Source organism: Bufo bufo, chromosome 3 (genome assembly GCF_905171765.1).
Source record: "Bufo bufo chromosome 3, aBufBuf1.1, whole genome shotgun sequence".
In the NCBI taxonomy this organism is placed as follows: Eukaryota; Metazoa; Chordata; class Amphibia; order Anura; family Bufonidae; genus Bufo; species Bufo bufo.
In genome coordinates this window covers 629,353,724-629,370,801 of record NC_053391.1, presented here as the reverse complement: position 1 = coordinate 629,370,801, position 17,078 = coordinate 629,353,724, and positions in this window count along the sequence as shown.

Genomic DNA, 17,078 nt, shown 5'->3' with positions numbered 1-17,078 from the left:
TAGCTCTAAGCTGAACTTGTGGCAATTGTTTTAAAGAAAGGTCAGGTAAGAATGAGCAGATCTATTGATTTTATTATTTAGCAGAATGTCAGGTAGTCAGTGAGCCAAAGGGTAAATGCACAGTCCAGATATGAAATGCAATTCAAAATAAAATAGCTAAAGACTGTAAAGATGACTACATCTTAAAAGCATTTTGTAATTGATACACTCCTTTTGATATATAACGCTAACATATTTCAATTACTACACTACAGGGGTCACCATGGACTGGTGTAGTGTTTTTTTTATGGTTGAATGTGGATTTGCAGCATCACCAAACTGATTTGGCTTAGGGCTACTTCTAAGGGTGTTATCCAGGCATCTGAACTGTGCTGTAGGGGAACTACCAGGCTGCTCCCTCTTTGAGTAGTCTCTATTCAGTGACTGATGACCCATGGGATCAAGAGACACCAGTGCTAGGCACAACCATAGTCAGAAAAAAAAAAAAGCTGAGGTCAGGGCAGGTACTGTAGCATACAAGCAATCCAGAAAACAGTCCTAAGGTCAGCACTTGCAGTAAACTATCTCAACAAGGAAGAGGCAGAAATCAGGTCAGACAGTGAAAAGTCAAATAAGATAATAATAATAATAATAATAATAATAATATTTAACTAGAACCTATTGCCCAAGGTACCTTCTTACATGGAAAGTTGCCCTAAATATCTTAGGAAGATTTTCCATAGGAAGGGCCTTTAAGAGCCAGAGGAAGGTAACAGCAGGAAAGAGTAGGCTGAGACTTGCATGGAGTGGATGAGCAGAACAATGGAGCTGTCTGCAGGGAATGAGTGGGTCATTGACAGTAATATTCCACAAGAACCACTGAGCAGGGCACCAGGTGAGCATTCCGGTGGCCATACCTGCTGTGGGGAATGATTTGGTGGTATAAAAAAGTCACAGACTGAAAAAATATTTTGTTTTTGCGTACCTACATGAAGTGGTTCACTGACGATGGAGGAATGCTATACTAAAAATTAACCTTTATTAATTGTTATTGATTTATGGTGGCAACCAAAGTCCCAGATTGCCTAATGTGAGCCAGTAACCTAGCAATGCATATGTGGCATACATATACCATAAATGCCCGGTGCAGTGCAGCAGAGCATAAGACTAGTAAAAACACCCTGAGCTGCCTGTAGGAACTAATAACCTACATCTAAAGTGTCATACTTGATGCGTTTCATTGGTAGCAAATCATCAGGAGTATATAGAATGTGCTGGTAGGTTAGGTAGCTCGTAGGTGCAGCTGCCACACTGAAGGTGTGTGACAGCCCTCCGGCGCAGGAATGGCCGTGAAGCGGCCGCTCGCCACGGCGATTTTTAAAGACTAAGCTCCGCCCCCAAAGGGGAGGGGTCAATGATGATGCTCGAGCTAGCAGCACTAAGCTCTGCCCCCAAAGGGGAGGGGCAACAATGACGCACGAGCCAACAGCGCTGCTCAGGAGGCGTCATAACTGCAAAGAGCCCGCCTGGCAGCGCTGCCCCAGTGCCTAGAAGAGTCACCTGCCCCATATAAATAGAAAGGGATGGCATTAACCACTTAAGGACCACAGGTTTATACCCCCCTAGTGACCAGGCCCTTTTTTACAAATCGGAACTTCACAACTTTAATGGTTTATTGCTCGGTCATGCAACTTGGCACCCAAATGAATTTTACCTCCTTTTCTTCTCAAAAATACAGCTTTCTTTTGGTGGTATTTGATTGCTGCTGAGATTTTTCGTTTTTGTGATATTAATCAAAATAGACCGCAAATTTCTAAAAAAAAAATATTTTTAACTTTTTCTGGTAAAATTGTTCAAATATAATTACATTTATATACAAGTTTGTGTCAGAATTTATTGTGCTACATGTCTTTGATAAAAAAAAATGAAGATTACACTTACCGGTAATCGGATTTTCCAGACCCCACGACAGCACCATAGAGAGAGGGATCCACCCCCAGGGACAGGAAACCTACAGAAATAAAAGGGTGGAGCCTCTCCTCCTATTCAGTGGATTACAGAGCAAGAGAGGGACTCCTACACCATTAATCAGTCTGAGCTGAACAGCATATATTCGCATAAACAATACAAATCTTGAAAATAAATTTTATTTTTATTTTTTATTTTTTTTTAAATACAGAAACCACCACCAAGGGAGGGAATTAGGAAGGGTGCTGTCGTGGGGTCTGGAAAATCCGATTACCGGTAAGTGTAATCTTCATTTTTCCCCTCCCCACGACAGCACCATAGAGAGAATTACAGAGGAAGAACCCTTCCTAGGGAGGGACCACCGCTTGCAAAACCTTTCTACCGAAAGAAAGATCAGAAGAAGAGTGCAGATCCAAACGGTAGTGATGGAAAAAAGTAGAGGGAGAAGACCACGTGGCTGCCCTATAAATTTGCTCGATAGAGGCCCCTGACCTTTCTGCCCAAGAAGTGAAAACAGAGCCAGTAGAGTGAGCCTTCACCGAGACTGGAGGAGACAGGCCCTCCTCCAGGTAAGATTGTATAATGCCCAGTGTAAGCCACCTAGACAGGGTACTTTTGGTAGCCTTCTTCCCTTTATTCGGTCCTGAAAAGAGGATGAATAAAGCAGAAGACTTTCTCCATTTTTGCGTAATTTTGAGATACTGAATTAGGCATCTCCGTACATCTAGAGTATGAAATGTCAACTCTCCAGAGTTTTTGGGATGGTCACAAAAGGAGGGAAGAATAATCTCTTGAGACCTATGAAATTTAGATGACACCTTGGGTAAAAAGGCCGGATCAGGCAAAATGATAACTCTATCCTCCAGAATTGTACTGAAAGGGGGGTTAATGGAAATGGCCTGTAACTCGCTTATCCTTCTAGCAGTAGTGAGGGCCACTAGCAAAACAAGCTTGAAAGTAAGAAGCTTTATGCTTACAGAATCAATAGGCTCAAAGGGTACTTTGGTTAAGGAGTTAAGCACAATGTTAAGATCCTACGGGGGAACTCTAGGGGATAAAACTGGCGTCATCCTATCTACCGCTTTAAAGAATCTAGTGATCCATGGATTGGAGGCAAAGTTCTGCTCGAATAGAACTGACAGGGCAGAGACCTGTACCTTAAGGGTACTCTTAGCAAGACCTAAGGAAATGCCTTTCTGTAAAAATTCCAGAACCTGGTAAATAGGGACAGACAAGGGTAAATGCACTGGGTTCAGATTACTGAATTCAATAAATTTCTTCCAAGTTCTGGCATAGATGGAAATAGTAACTTGCTTTTAAGCAAGGTCGTGATGAGCTCCTGGGAGAAACCTTTTTTGATCAATAGGCTCCGTTCAAATTCCATGCAGTCAGATGGAGACCACTGACCGCCTGATGAAAAACTGGACCTTGGGACAACAGATCCGACAGGTCCGGCAGAATCCAGGGTTCTGAGATCGACATCGTCCGGAGCAGGGTGAACCATGCCCTCTTGGGCCAAAAGGGGGCAATAAGGATGACCCTTGCCCTATCCTCTCTGATATTTCTTAGGACTGCTGGAATCAACTGTAAGGGGGGAAAAGCATATGCTAGGGGAAAGTCCCACTTCAGTAGAAAAGCATCCACCCCATATGGGGATTCTCTTGGATTTAGGGAACAAAAGACTTCCACCTTCTTGTTCTGGCTTGTACTGAAGAGCTCTATGACTGGCATGCCCCATGACGCACTGATCCTGGAAAATACTGAGGTGTTCAGGGACCATTCCCCTTGCTTTAATGGATGTCTGCTGAGAAAATCTGCTTGAACATTCTCCTTTCCTTTTATGTGGAGGGCCGATACGTGGCTGACTTGTTTCTCTAGCATCGCTAATAATTTTCCTGCTTCCCATCGTAGGGACGCTGACCTTGTCCCCCCTTGATGGTTCACATATGCCACAGTCGTCTGATTGTCTGAAAGAATTCTCACATGGCCTGTGCTTAATAGTGGCAGAGCTGCTTTTATGGCTAGTCTTACAGCTACCAACTCTTTCCGGTTGGAAGAGAATGATTTTTGGACTGGGGACCATAGACCCTGAAAATTGTATTGTCGAATGTGGGCACCCCACCCCCAAGGGCTCGCATCCGTGGTCAGGACCATAGGATCTGAGTAAGACCATGGAACCCCCTGAACTAGATTGTCCCTGTCCAGCCACCAAGGTAGACTCCTGGTTGTGTCTGAAATTTTTATCCTGACATTCAACATCCCCTTGTGTTTTTTGAAGGCTGTCAAGATCTCCGACTGTAATTGATGGGAATGAAATTGGGCCCACTCTACCGCCGGGATGCAGGAGGTAAGGGATCCTAGGACTGACATGGCCTTTCGAAGAGTCAGGGATGTGGAAGAGAGGGATCTGACTTGATTCCAGATTTTTGTAATTTTTTCTTCTGGGAGATACACTTTCTGAGTCTCTGAGTTTAAAGCCAGGCCAAGGAACCGCTGAATCCAGACCAGTTTTAATTTGGACTTTTTGTAATTTACTATACAACCCAGCTCTTGAAAGGTCTGAATGACAGTCTGAACGTTCCTTTCGCAATCCAGCCTGGAACTCGCAATAATCAGAAAGTCGTCCAGATATGGAACTATCAAAATGTCTTTGATCCTTATGAACGACATCATCTACTTTTGTAAATATTCTTGGGGCCATAGTCAGGCCAAAGGGCAATGCCTGGAACTGAAATTGCCGAATCTGACCATCTATCGGAATCGCCACTCTCAGGAAATTCTGAAACTGCTGGTGCATTGGTATATGGAAGTAAGCATCTTTTAAATCCAACACCACCATGAAACAATGAGGAAAAAGAAGCTGGATCGTATTCCTCATTGTTTCCATCTTGAACTTTTTGAACACCAGAAATTTGTTCAAATCCCTGAGATTGATGATCGTCCTGTGTGTACCATCTGGTTTTGGAACCAGAAACAGGTGGGAGAAAAACCCTTTGAATTGTTCTTCTGGAGGAACGGGAATCAAAACATTCTTCTTGATAAAGTCTGAAACTTCTTTTATTATGAGAAACCGACCTTTTACACAAATGCTTTTTGTAATGGTGAATCTTTGCGGAGGCAAAGAACGGAATTCTGGTTTTAGACCTGAACAAATAATATCTAGAACCCAAGGCCCTGCAATCCTTCCCCAGGCTTCCTGAAAGAATTTTAGCCTTCCCCCCACCTCTAACTTGGCGTCATTGTTGGGGTTGTTTCTTATTAGTAGAGGAAGGATTTCCAAACAGGAATCCTTTGCCCCCAAAATTTCTGGATCTGAATCTCTGATCCTTATTCCTGCTCGGCCTTCTGCCTGCATAATTTCTATAGGGACGAAAGGACTGCCTGTTTCGGGAACCAAAGATAGCAGCAGGATTAGGGACTGGAAACCTTTTCTTTCTATCGGCTGCCTTTTCTAACAGGTAGTCTAACTCTGGCCCAAACAAAAATTCTCCCTGACAGGGGATATTACATAACCTCTGTTTGGAGGCTATATCACCCCCATTCCAACTTTTTAACCAAAGAGCCCTACGCGCAGAATTGGTGAGGGAGGCTTTCTGTGCGTTAAGCTTAATAGAATCAACCGACGCATCTGTTAGAAAGTCAGCTGCTTTTTGTAAAGTTGGCAAGGAGGATAATATCTGATCCCTAGGGGCTCTTTCTTTTAACTGCACTTCTAGCTGCTGTAACCAGAGAGCTAAAGTCCTAGCCGTAACTGTAGCCGCTACAGCGGGACAAAAGGATAAGGTAGAGGCCTCCCAGGCACCCCTAAGGAAGCTTTCCGCCTTTTTATCTAAGGGCTCTTTAAGCATGCCCGTATCTTCAAAAGGAAGAGAGGATTTCCTAGACAACTTAGAGATGGCCACATCAATTTTAGGAGCTTTCCCCCAAGAGGAAGAGGTCACTTCTTCAAACGGATATTTACGTTTAAAAGCCTTAGAGGAAAATACTTTCCTGCCTGGCTTCCTCTATTCTCTCTGAATCAAAGACATAATGCTGCTATGTATGGGAAAACAATGACCCTTCCTTTTCTGTTACCCCTCGAACAAAGAGTCTGCTACAGATTTATCCTCCTTAACATCCTCAATGTTCATGGTAGATCTTATAACTTTCAGCAATTTGTCTGTATCTTCTGAAGGAAAAAAGGTGTTGGACATAGACTCATCTTCAGATGAGGAACCAGACGAGGACGACCCTGGTGGTGTGTCACTGTTGTCTGGAGAGAAGTCCTGAGGCAGGCCAGATCTTGCATTTTTATCCTTAACCGATGTTTTTTCCTTCTTGCCTGACTTAAGGGTATTTTTAACCTCCGTCTTAATGAGCGATCTAATGTTTTCCAATAAGGATGGCGATTCGTCCGAAATGGTCTTGTCTATGCATTTTTGGCATAATTTCTTCCCATAAGAAGAAGATAGAGAAGTTCTGCACAGCGCACACTCCTTGTTTTTTCTCTTTGCCAGCATTTTCTTTGGTTTAGGCTGGAAAGGAGAGAGCACAAGGCATAACTTTAATAAAAAAACAATAAACTGAGCCACTTACCCCCTGAAGATCAAAGAACTACCGGGATGGGATTCACTTCACCCTCAGCAGATTCCTGTCTTCCTTCTTCCTCCATGAAAAAAACGGATGGTAGGAGGTATGGAGTCTATACACTTTATAGAGAAAAAAGAGGGGGTATAATCAATTTATCTGGCCCATAGTATTTGTTACCCATGTAACAACTACCAGGAGGCTCCTACATGCGATATCGATAGGCACAGACCATCCTGTATAGCTCACTGCTGGTCTGGCATACCTCCTTTAAATACAGAAATTCGGCATTTCCTGCCACTTTAGAAGCGCCTCACATCCGGTATCTAAACCGGAAGTCGCGCTTGCGTTCCACTTCTCTATGGAGCTGGAGGGCAGACCGGAAGTGCGTCATACCCTCCGCGCCTACCGGAAGTGACCTCCGCATGTCCGGAGGCGCTCAGCTGCTCCAGCCGAATCCAAGTGGCAGAGCCTCGCGTCTTCCAGGATACCACCTCCACCGCATGGTTAGCGTTTCTCATGGGGCAGAGCTCTCCCTGAGTTACCCACATGGCTGCCGCAAGATACGGAGGGCCCCTGGAGCACCTCCGTACCCTAGGGTCCTGTCAGCCTGCCCAGCAGCGCGATGGACACCAGCAGCAACCGACGGCCCTCTAGGAAACTCCTAGGAAGCAAAAAAAAAAAGACCGCCGGTAAGACCTAAAAGAAAAACTGTAGGTCTCCCACTCCAGGGACAGGAAACCACTGAATAGGAGGAGAGGCTCCACCCTTTTATTTCTGTAGGTTTCCTGTCCCTGGGGGTGGATCCCTCTCTCTCTCTATGGTACTGTAGTGGGGGAGGGGAAAAAATCCAATAAGTGTATATTTATTGGTTTGCACAAAAGTTATAGCATTTACAAACTATGGTACAAAAATGTGAATTTCCGCATTTTGAAGCAGCTCTGACTTTCTGAGCACCTGTCATGTTTCTTGTGGTGCTAGAATGCCAGGATAGTATAAATACCTCCCAAATTACCCAATTTTAGAAAGAAGACACCCCAAAGTATTCGCGGAGGGGCATGGTGAGTTCATGTATGATTATTTTTTTTTTCACAAGTTAGCGGAAAATGACACTTTCTGAGGGAAAAAAAAAAAAAGTTTCCATTTCTGCTAACTTCTGGCAAAAAAATAAAAAATCTCCCACGGACTCACTATGCCCCTCAGTGAATACCTTGGGGTGTCTACTTTCCGAAATGTTGTCATTTGTGGGGTGTGTTTACTGTTCTGGCATTTTGGGCGGGGCTAAATTGTGAGCAACCCTGTAAAGCCTAAAGGTACTCGTTGGACTTTCGGCCCCTTTACGCACCTAGGCTGCAAAAAAGTGTCACACATGTGGTATCGCCGTACTCAGAAGAAGTAGGGCAATGTGTTTTGGGGTGTATTTTTACATATACCCATGCTGGGTGAGAGAAATATCTCTGTAAATTGACAACTTTGTATAAAAAAAATTAAAAATTTGTCATTTAGAGAGATATTTCTCACACACAGTGTGGGTATATGTAAAAAATACAACCCAAAACACATTGCCCTATTTCTTCTGAGTACGGCGATACCACTTGTGTGACACTTTTTTGCAGCTTAGGTGCACAAAGGGGCCCAAATTCCAATGAGTACCTTTAGGATTTCACAGGGCATTTTTACGCATTTGGATTCCAAACTACTTCTCATGCTTTAGGGCCCCTAAAATGCCAGGGCAGTATAAATACCCCACAAGTGACCCCATTTTGGAAAGAAGACACCCTAAGGTATTCCGTGAGGGACATGGCGAGTTCATAGAAGATTTATTTTTTTGGCACAAGTTAGCGGAAATTGATTTTTTTATATATTTTTCTTACAAAGTCTCATAATCCACTATCTTGTGACAAAAAATAAAATTTTACATGAACTCGCCATGCCCTCCGGAATACCTTGGGGTGTCTTCTTTCCAAAATGGGGTCACTTGTGGGGTATTTATACTGCCCTGGCATTTTAGGGGCCCTAAAGCGTGAGAAGTAGTTTGGAATTCAAATGCGTAAAAATGCCCTGTGAAATCCTAAAGGTACTCATTGGACTTTCGGCCCGTTTACGCACCTAGGCTGCAAAAAAGTGTCACACATGTGGTATCGCCATACTCAGAAGAAGTAGGGCAATGTGTTTTGGGGTGTATTTTTACATATACCCATGCTGGGTCAGAGAAATATCTCTGTAAATTGACAACTTTGTATAAAATTTTTTTAAAAGTTGTCATTTACAGAGATATTTCTCACACACAGGATCGGTATGTGTGAAAAAACACCCCAAAACACATTGCCCTACTTCTCCTGAGTACGGTGATACCACATGTGTGACACTTTTTTGCAGCCTAGGTGCACAAAGGGGCCCAAATTTCAATGAGTACCTTTTAGGAGGGCATTTTTAGACATTTGGATTCCAAACTTCTTCTCACGCTTTAGGGCCCCTAAAATGCCAGGGCAGTATAAATACCCCACATGTGACCCCATTTTGGAAAGAAGACACCCCAAGGTATTCCGTGAGGGGCATGGCGAGTTCATAGAAGATTATTTTTTTGGCACATTAGCGGAAATTTTTTTTTTTTTTTCCTCACAAAGTCTCCCTTTCCGCTAACTTGTGACAAAAAGTTCAATCTTTCATGGACTCAATATGCCCCTCAGCGAATACCTTGGGGTGTCTTCTTTCCAAAATGGGGTCATTTGTGGGGTGTTTGTACTGCCCTGGCATTTGAGGGTCTCCACAATCATTACATGTATGGCCAGCATTAGGAGTTTCTGCTATTCTCCTTATATTGAGCATACTGGTAATGAGATTTTTTTTTCCTTTCAGCCTCTGGGCTGAAAGAAAAAATGAATGGCACAGATTTGTTCATTCGCATTGATCAATGTGGATGAAAAAATCGCTGCCAAAAAATGTGCAAAAAAAAAGGGGAAAGGCGTCTGCCAGGACATAGGAGCTCCGCCCAACATCCAAACCCACTTCAGCTCGTATGCCCTGGCAAACCCGATTTCTCCATTCACATCAATTGATGTGGATGAATAAATCATTGCCAGAATTATTTTTATTTTTTATACAAAGTGTTTGCCAAAGCATATGAACACCGCCCCTCAGCTCATAAGCCTCGGCAAACATATCTTTTTTACTGCAGAGGAGAAATCTCGTCTTGCAGCGCCGCATACACCGACTTTGTGTAATCGGACAGCAGCGCAATGCTTCTGTCAAAATGCACATCAGTGCTGCAGCTGGTTCATCGGTTGGTCCACCTAGAAGGTAAAAAAAAAAAACAGGCAGCAACGCAATAAATTTATTAACATCAACTTTTATAAATTTTATATAACATTTGAAACAGAACATTAACTTTTTTGCTTACCTGTGATTTTTTATTTATTTTTTTACCTTTAGAGGACAAACCTCTCCTTCCCCATGGGACAATGTGCAAAGCGCAAATCGCCCAGAGATGTGGCGAAGTACATTAAGCACTTTGTCCCAGGTGAAAGGAGAGGTTTGTAGCAGCTCTGTGTGAAAGGGCCCTAAGACCCCTGTGTGCCTGTCCTGTGTCATGCGATCCCTACACTAATAGTGTACCTGTGTGTGGTACTTGCGGAAACACTCCACTATGCATAGGGCAGGCTGGTCAGGACAGTCAGGACAAAAAACTGTGGTGTTACGCCTTATTCCAGCCCTGCTACAGACACAACATCTTTTTTTTGGGGAACGCTGAGTTTGGGTACCAGGATAGACACTCGGGAAGTGTCTGTCATGTAGCCGGCTAACTACATCAGGGACTTGGGGCACGGACCCTCCTGGATACAGGAGTTCCGAAATGATCTCTTCCTGGAATTTTAGGAAGGATCCCGTTCTCCCAGCCTTACTGTAGAGAACAAAACTATTATAGACAGCCAATCGAATTAAAGAAACAAACACCTTCTTATACCAGCGTCTGGTGCGGCGGGACACTAAATAGGGAGCCAACATCTGGTCATTGAAGTCCACCCCTCCCATGTGAAGGTTATAGTCGTGGACAGAGAGGGGTTTCTCAATGACTCCAGTTGCCCTTTCAATTTGTACTGTCGTGTCTGCGTGAATTGTGGACAGAAGGTAAACGTCCCTCTTGTCCCTCCACTTCACCGCGAGCAGTTCTTGATCACACAAGGCAGCCCTCTACCCCGTGCAAGTCGGGTATTAACGAGCCGTTGGGGGAAGCCCCGGCAACTAGGTCGCGCGGTGCCACAGCATTGAATTCCGACTATATGTAAGTGCCGAAAGAGGGCCACGCTTGTGTAAAAATTGTCCACGTATAAGTGGTACCCCTTGTGGAGTAAGGGTGACACCAAGTCCCAGACAATCTTGCCACTGCTCCCCAGGTAGTCAGGGTATCCGACCGGCTCCAGTTTTGAGTCTTTTCCCTTATAGACCCTAAAACGATATGTATAGCCTGTGGCCCTTTCACAGAGCTTATACAGTTTGACCCCATACTGGGCGCGCTTGCTGGGAATGTACTGTTTGATGCCAAGGTGCCCGGTAAAATGTACAAGGGACTCGTCTATGCAGATGTTCTGATTGGGGGTATACACATCTGCAAACCTGGATGACGGTCTATGAGGGGCCAAATTTTGTGGAGCCGGTTATAAGCAGGGTGGCCTCTTGGATGACAGGTTTTATTGTCAGTGAAATGCATAAAGCGCATGATGACCTCAAAACGTGCCCTGGACATAGCAGCAGAGAACATGGGCATGTAATGAATTGGGTCTTTTGACCAATAGGACAGCAATAATTTTTTTTTTGTTAGACCCATGCTGAGGATAAGGCCCAAAAATATTTTCAATTCGGAAACTGTGACTGGTTTCCACCGGAAAGGCTGGACATAGAAGCTTTCCGGATTGGCGGTTATATACTGTGTGGCGTAGCGGTTGGTTTCTGCCACAACAAAGTCATAGAGATCTGCGGTGAAGAACAGCTCAAAAAACTCAAGGGCTGATCCTAAATTAGCTGTCTCCACGCGAACTCCAGACAGGGCGGTGAAAGGGGGCAATACGGGTGTGGCGGAAGCAGGGGATTGCCAATTTGGGTTTGCCAGCACCTCTGGGAGACTAAGGGCTCTACGGGCCTGTGAACGTGGTGGCTGCGACGGGGGAGTTACTGCACGTGCCACCGTACCAGCTTGAACTGCCCTTCTGGTGCTCGCCACTTTACCAGGGAATACGGCAGTGCTGGTAGAAGGTCCAGGATGTGCTGCGCTGCTGGTGTATGCCGCACCATAAAAAAGATCAGCGCTAGCACCACTCTGCTGCAAATGAGGCTCATCACGCGGGGTATGCAGAACACTGACATGGGGTCGGGTACGCTTGACCATAGCAGGAACCTCAACCTCGTCATCTTCACTAGCGGTTAGCGTGCCACTGCTATTTACAGGTTCATATTCTGAACCACTGGATTCAGCGGGTGAGGCGTCCCCATCGCTTTCATCCATCAGGGCCAGAATCCTGTAGGCCTCTTCAGCGGAATACCCCTTGTTTGACATTTTGGGCTAACTAAATTTAGAGGGTATTCCTCTGAGACTACCCAGGAAAAAGAGCACACCTTTATTCACTTCACTTGCCTCTGTGTAATCTCGCACAGGCGCACTGGCAGAGGCATCGTCGAACAAGGTGCACTGGAAGACGGCGCATGCGCACTTCGCTCGACGGTGCCTCTGCCAGTCCGCCTGTGAGAGATTACACAGAGGTAAGTTAAGTGAAGAAATTAGCTAGGAGGCGGCGCCGCGGGCCTTCGCCTCCAGCAAGAGTGCGCTCTACGCGGTGGCCTACCTTGCTTATGGGTGGCGCCGGCCCTGCCTGTGGCTATAATCAAAGGGGCCATGATGACAAAGACCCTTATCAATGTAAACAGTAACATTGTATATGCGCTAGACACTGAACCTGTCAGGAAAGCTGAAAAACAGCTATATAAAACCTACAGGTTCTAAGCGCAACAAGGTGACAAAATCAGAATGAAAAGAAGAAAGTAACACTCATAAATGATATAAAAAGTGCAGGGCACTGCACAATTAATCAAAATGACAAACCGAGTGTATACTAATACAGCAGGAGCAAGGAAATTTAAAACCGGGATCAACTGCTGAAAACATTTGCAAAGTGCAAACAGAAGCTGACAAAAAGTATGCCAATGGGACAAATATTTAGAAGGAACAACATAGCTATGTGAAAATGACCAGCCAGACCCCTTCAACCAATAGATTCACTCTATTCAAAAAGAGGGCTGCATAATGGCTATTCAATAAAGCAGGTGAAGGAAATATGATCATTCAATCCCTGTGGCCGGACAGTGCCCAGCCAGAACGTCCACTGGGCCTACTTCTGGAGAACCCTCTGGTCAAGATTACCTTCTCTGGGGAATGGTCTAACCACTTCTACCCCCTGGAAGGTGACCGCACGGACATCACCTGCATGTAGTGCATTGACATGACGTGAAATTGGGGTATCCTTTCTAATGTCATTAAAGTGTTCCCCAATCCTGCGGCAGAATTCGCGGATGGTTTTACCCACGTATTGCAACCCGCATTTACAGGTGGCCAGATACACCAATTCCGACGACCTACAGTTCATAAAGGATCTGAAGGATACAAATACAGCCACAAAATGGGATATCTTCAAAAGCACCCTAAAATCTCATTGTGAGAGGTACATACTGTATGGGAATAAAAGGTTAAGGAACAAAAAGAAACCAATGTGGATAAATAGAACTGTAAAAAATAAAAAATAACAAAAAGAAAGCATATAAATCACTAAAACAGGAGGGTATCACGGAAGCACTGAAAAACTATAAGGAAAAAAATAGAACATGTAAAAACAAATAAAAGCTGCCAAACTAGAGACCGAGAGATTAATTGCCAAAGAGAGTAAAACTAACCCTAAAATGTTCTTCAATTATATAAATGTTACAAAGTATAAATCTGAAGGTGTCGGCCCTTTAAAGAGTAATGAGGGGGGAGTCGCAGAGAGCGATGAGGAGAAAGCAAAGCTGTTAAACATTTTTTTCTCCAATGTATTCACTGAGGAAAATAAACTGTTGGATGAAATGCTGAATGTAAAAATAAATTCCCCATTAAAAGTGTCCTGTCTGACCCAAGAAGTACATCAGCGACTTAAAAAGATTAAAATAGACAAATCGCCAGAACCGGATGGCATACACCCCCGTATCCTAAGTGACTTAAGTAATGTCATAGCCAGACCCTTATTTCTGATATTTGCGGACTCTTTACTGACAGGGAATGTTCCACAGGATTGGCGCATAGCAAATGTGGTGCCAATATTCAAGAAGGGTCCAAAAACAAAGCCTGGAAACTATAGGCCGGTAAGTTTAACATCTGTTGTGGGTAAACTGTTTGAAGGTTTTCTGAGAGATGCTATCTTAGAGCATCTCAATGGAAATAAGCAAATAATACCATATCAGGATGGCTTCATGAGGGATCGGTCATGCCAAACTAATTTAATCAGTTTCTATGAGGAGGTAAGTTCTAGACTTGACAGCGGCGAATCAATGGATGTCGTATATCTGGACTTCTCCAAAGCATTTGACACTGTACCACATAAAAGGTTAGTATATAAAATGAGAATGTTCGGACTGGGAGAAAACGTCTGTATGTGGGTAAGTAACTGGCTGAGTGATAGAAAACAGAGGGTGGTTATTAATGGTACACACTTAGATTGGGTCACTGTCACTAGTGGGGTACCTCAGGGGTCAGTATTGGGCCCTATTCTCTTCAATATATTTATTAATGATCTTGTAGAAGGCTTGCATAGTAAAGTATCAATTTCCGCAGATGACACTGAACTGTGTAAAGTAATTAACACTGAAGAGGACAGTATACTGCTACAGAGGGATCTGGATAGATTGCAGGCTTGGGCAGATAAGTGGCAGAGGAGGTTTAACACTGACAAATGTAAAGTTATGCACATGGGAAGGAATAATGCAAGTCACCCGTACATACTAAATGGTAAAACACTCGGTAACACTGACATGGAAAAGGATCTAGGAATTTTAATAAACAGCAAATAAAGCTGCAAAAACCAGTGTCAGGCAGCTGTTGCCAAGGTCAATAAGATAATGGGTTGCATCAAAAGCGGCATAGATGCCCGTGATGAGAACATAGTCCTACCAATTTACAAATCGCTAGTCAGACCACACATGGAGTACTGTGTACAGTTCTGGGCTCCTGTGAACAAGGCAGACATGGCAGAGCTGGGAGAGGGTCCAGAGGAGGGCATAATAACTGGAATGGGGCAACTACAGTACCCTGAAAGATTATCAAAATTAGGGTTATTAACTTAAAAAAAAAGACGACTGAGGGGAGATCTAATTACTATGTATAACTATATCAGGGGTCAGTACAGAGATCTATCCCATCATCTATTTATCCCCAGGACTGTGACTGTGACAAGGGGACATCCTCTGCGTTTGGAGGAAAGAAAGTTTGTACACAAACAGAGAAGAGGATTCTTTACGGTAAGAGCAGTGAGACTATGGAACTCTCTGCCTGAGGAGGTGGTGATGGTGAGTACAATAAAGGAATTCAAGAGGGGCCTGGATGTATTTCTGGAGAGTAATAATATTACAGGCTATAGCTACTAGAGAGGGGTCATTGATCCAGGGAGTTATTCTGATTGCCTGATTGGAGTCGGGAAGGAATTTTTTATTCCCCTAAAGTGGGGAAAATTGGCTTCTACCTCACAGTTTTTTTTCTTGCCTTCCTCTGGATCAACTTGCAGGATGACAGGCCGAACTGGATGAACAAATGTCTTTTTTCGGCCTTATGAACTATGTTACTATGTTACTATGATACTGTAGGACTTGGATGTAACTGTGCTGACAAATACTTTCCCTATTTTAATGGAGTTGCATGCAATACAACCGCTGCAACGAAATGTGCATGCTATAGAGCCCACCAGCCAGCTGCCTAAACGTGGGGTTTGAAAAAAGATATGGACAAGTCGGTCCTTCAAATTGCGGCCTTAAAAGACGACTGAGCGGAGATCTAATTACTATGTATAAATATATCAGGGGACAGTACAGAGATCTATCCCAACATCTATTTATCCCAAGGACTGTAACTGTGACAAGGGGACATCCTCTGCATCTGGAGGAAAGAAGGTTTGCACACCAACATAGATGGGAATTCTTTATGGTAAGAGCAGTGAGACTATGGAGCTCTCTGCCTGAGGAGGTGGTAATGGCGAGTTCACTAAAAGAGTTCAAGAGGGGCCTGGATGTATTTCTGGAGTGTTATAATATTACAGGCTATAGCTACTAGAGATGGGTCGTTGATCCAGGGAGTTATTCTGATTGGAGTCGGGAAGGAATTTTTTTCCCCTTAAGTGGGGAAAATTGGCTTCTACCTCAGTTTTTTTTTTTTGCCTTCCTCTGGATCAACTTGCAGGGTAACAGGATGAACTGGATGGACAAATGTCTTTTTTCGGCCATATATACTATGTTACTATGTTACCTGGCCAAGTTGCTGGTGTGGCTGTGCAGGAACCACATTAACCCAGTGGGCCGTAAAGGACATGTACTGTCCCTGACCGTAATTACAGCTCCACACGTTGGCACTACCGTGCACTTTGGCAGACAAGGCCTCGCCCACCTTCTGTTCTACATATTTGTGCAGGGCTGGTACTGCCTTTTTGGCAAAGAAATTACGGTGTGAGGAGTAGGAGGAGCAGGAGCACCGGGACTAGCAGATGATGGGAATGACAGACAGCTCCCTTTGGCTTTGGTGGTGGAGCCTTGACTGCCTGAAACCGGGTTCGTGCCTTTGGGTGATGCAGCGGTTGCTGCAGCAGGCTGGACCACCACATTGGAGCCACTGTTCTCCCAGGCGACTGCATGGCGATGCTGCATATGTTGACGCAGGGCCGCAGTGCCAACATTGGCACCTTGGCCACGCTTCACCTTCTGCCCACAGATTCTACATCCGGTGGCTTAATAAAAATCTGCCACACCGGCGAGTAGATGATTTTACCACCAACACTACACACTGACTGAATGCTACCGCCGCTGCCTTCTTGAATCCCTGCACCACTACTCCCCGGACAGGTAGGCTCCTGTGAAGCGGGTGGTGTACCCCTGGCACGTTTGGCTCCTGACCTTCCACTGCTGCCACTCTGCTGACTCCCGGCCACGCTAGCGACTTGCTGGCTCCGCCGCTGCTTCACAGGCAAGCTGCCACCCTTTTCTCCCGATGATGATGCCCTTCATCACCCGGCTCCCAAGTGCGATCAGCTAAATCATCATCATCGAGTACTGTCTGCATGTCACTGATGTCCTCCTCAACAGTCTCTGGGTCAGGAACCTGACCACTCGCAACACCAGCTCCCACGCCACTCTCCTCATCACTACTTGCCCGCATAACGGAGGGAGCGGCGGATGTGTCCTCCAGATCTTGGCTGGCCAGTAGCTGCTGACTGTCCTCTAGTACCTCGTCCTCGCTGTATAGTGGAGCTGAGCCCACAGCATACAATACTTCTGTGACTCTGGGA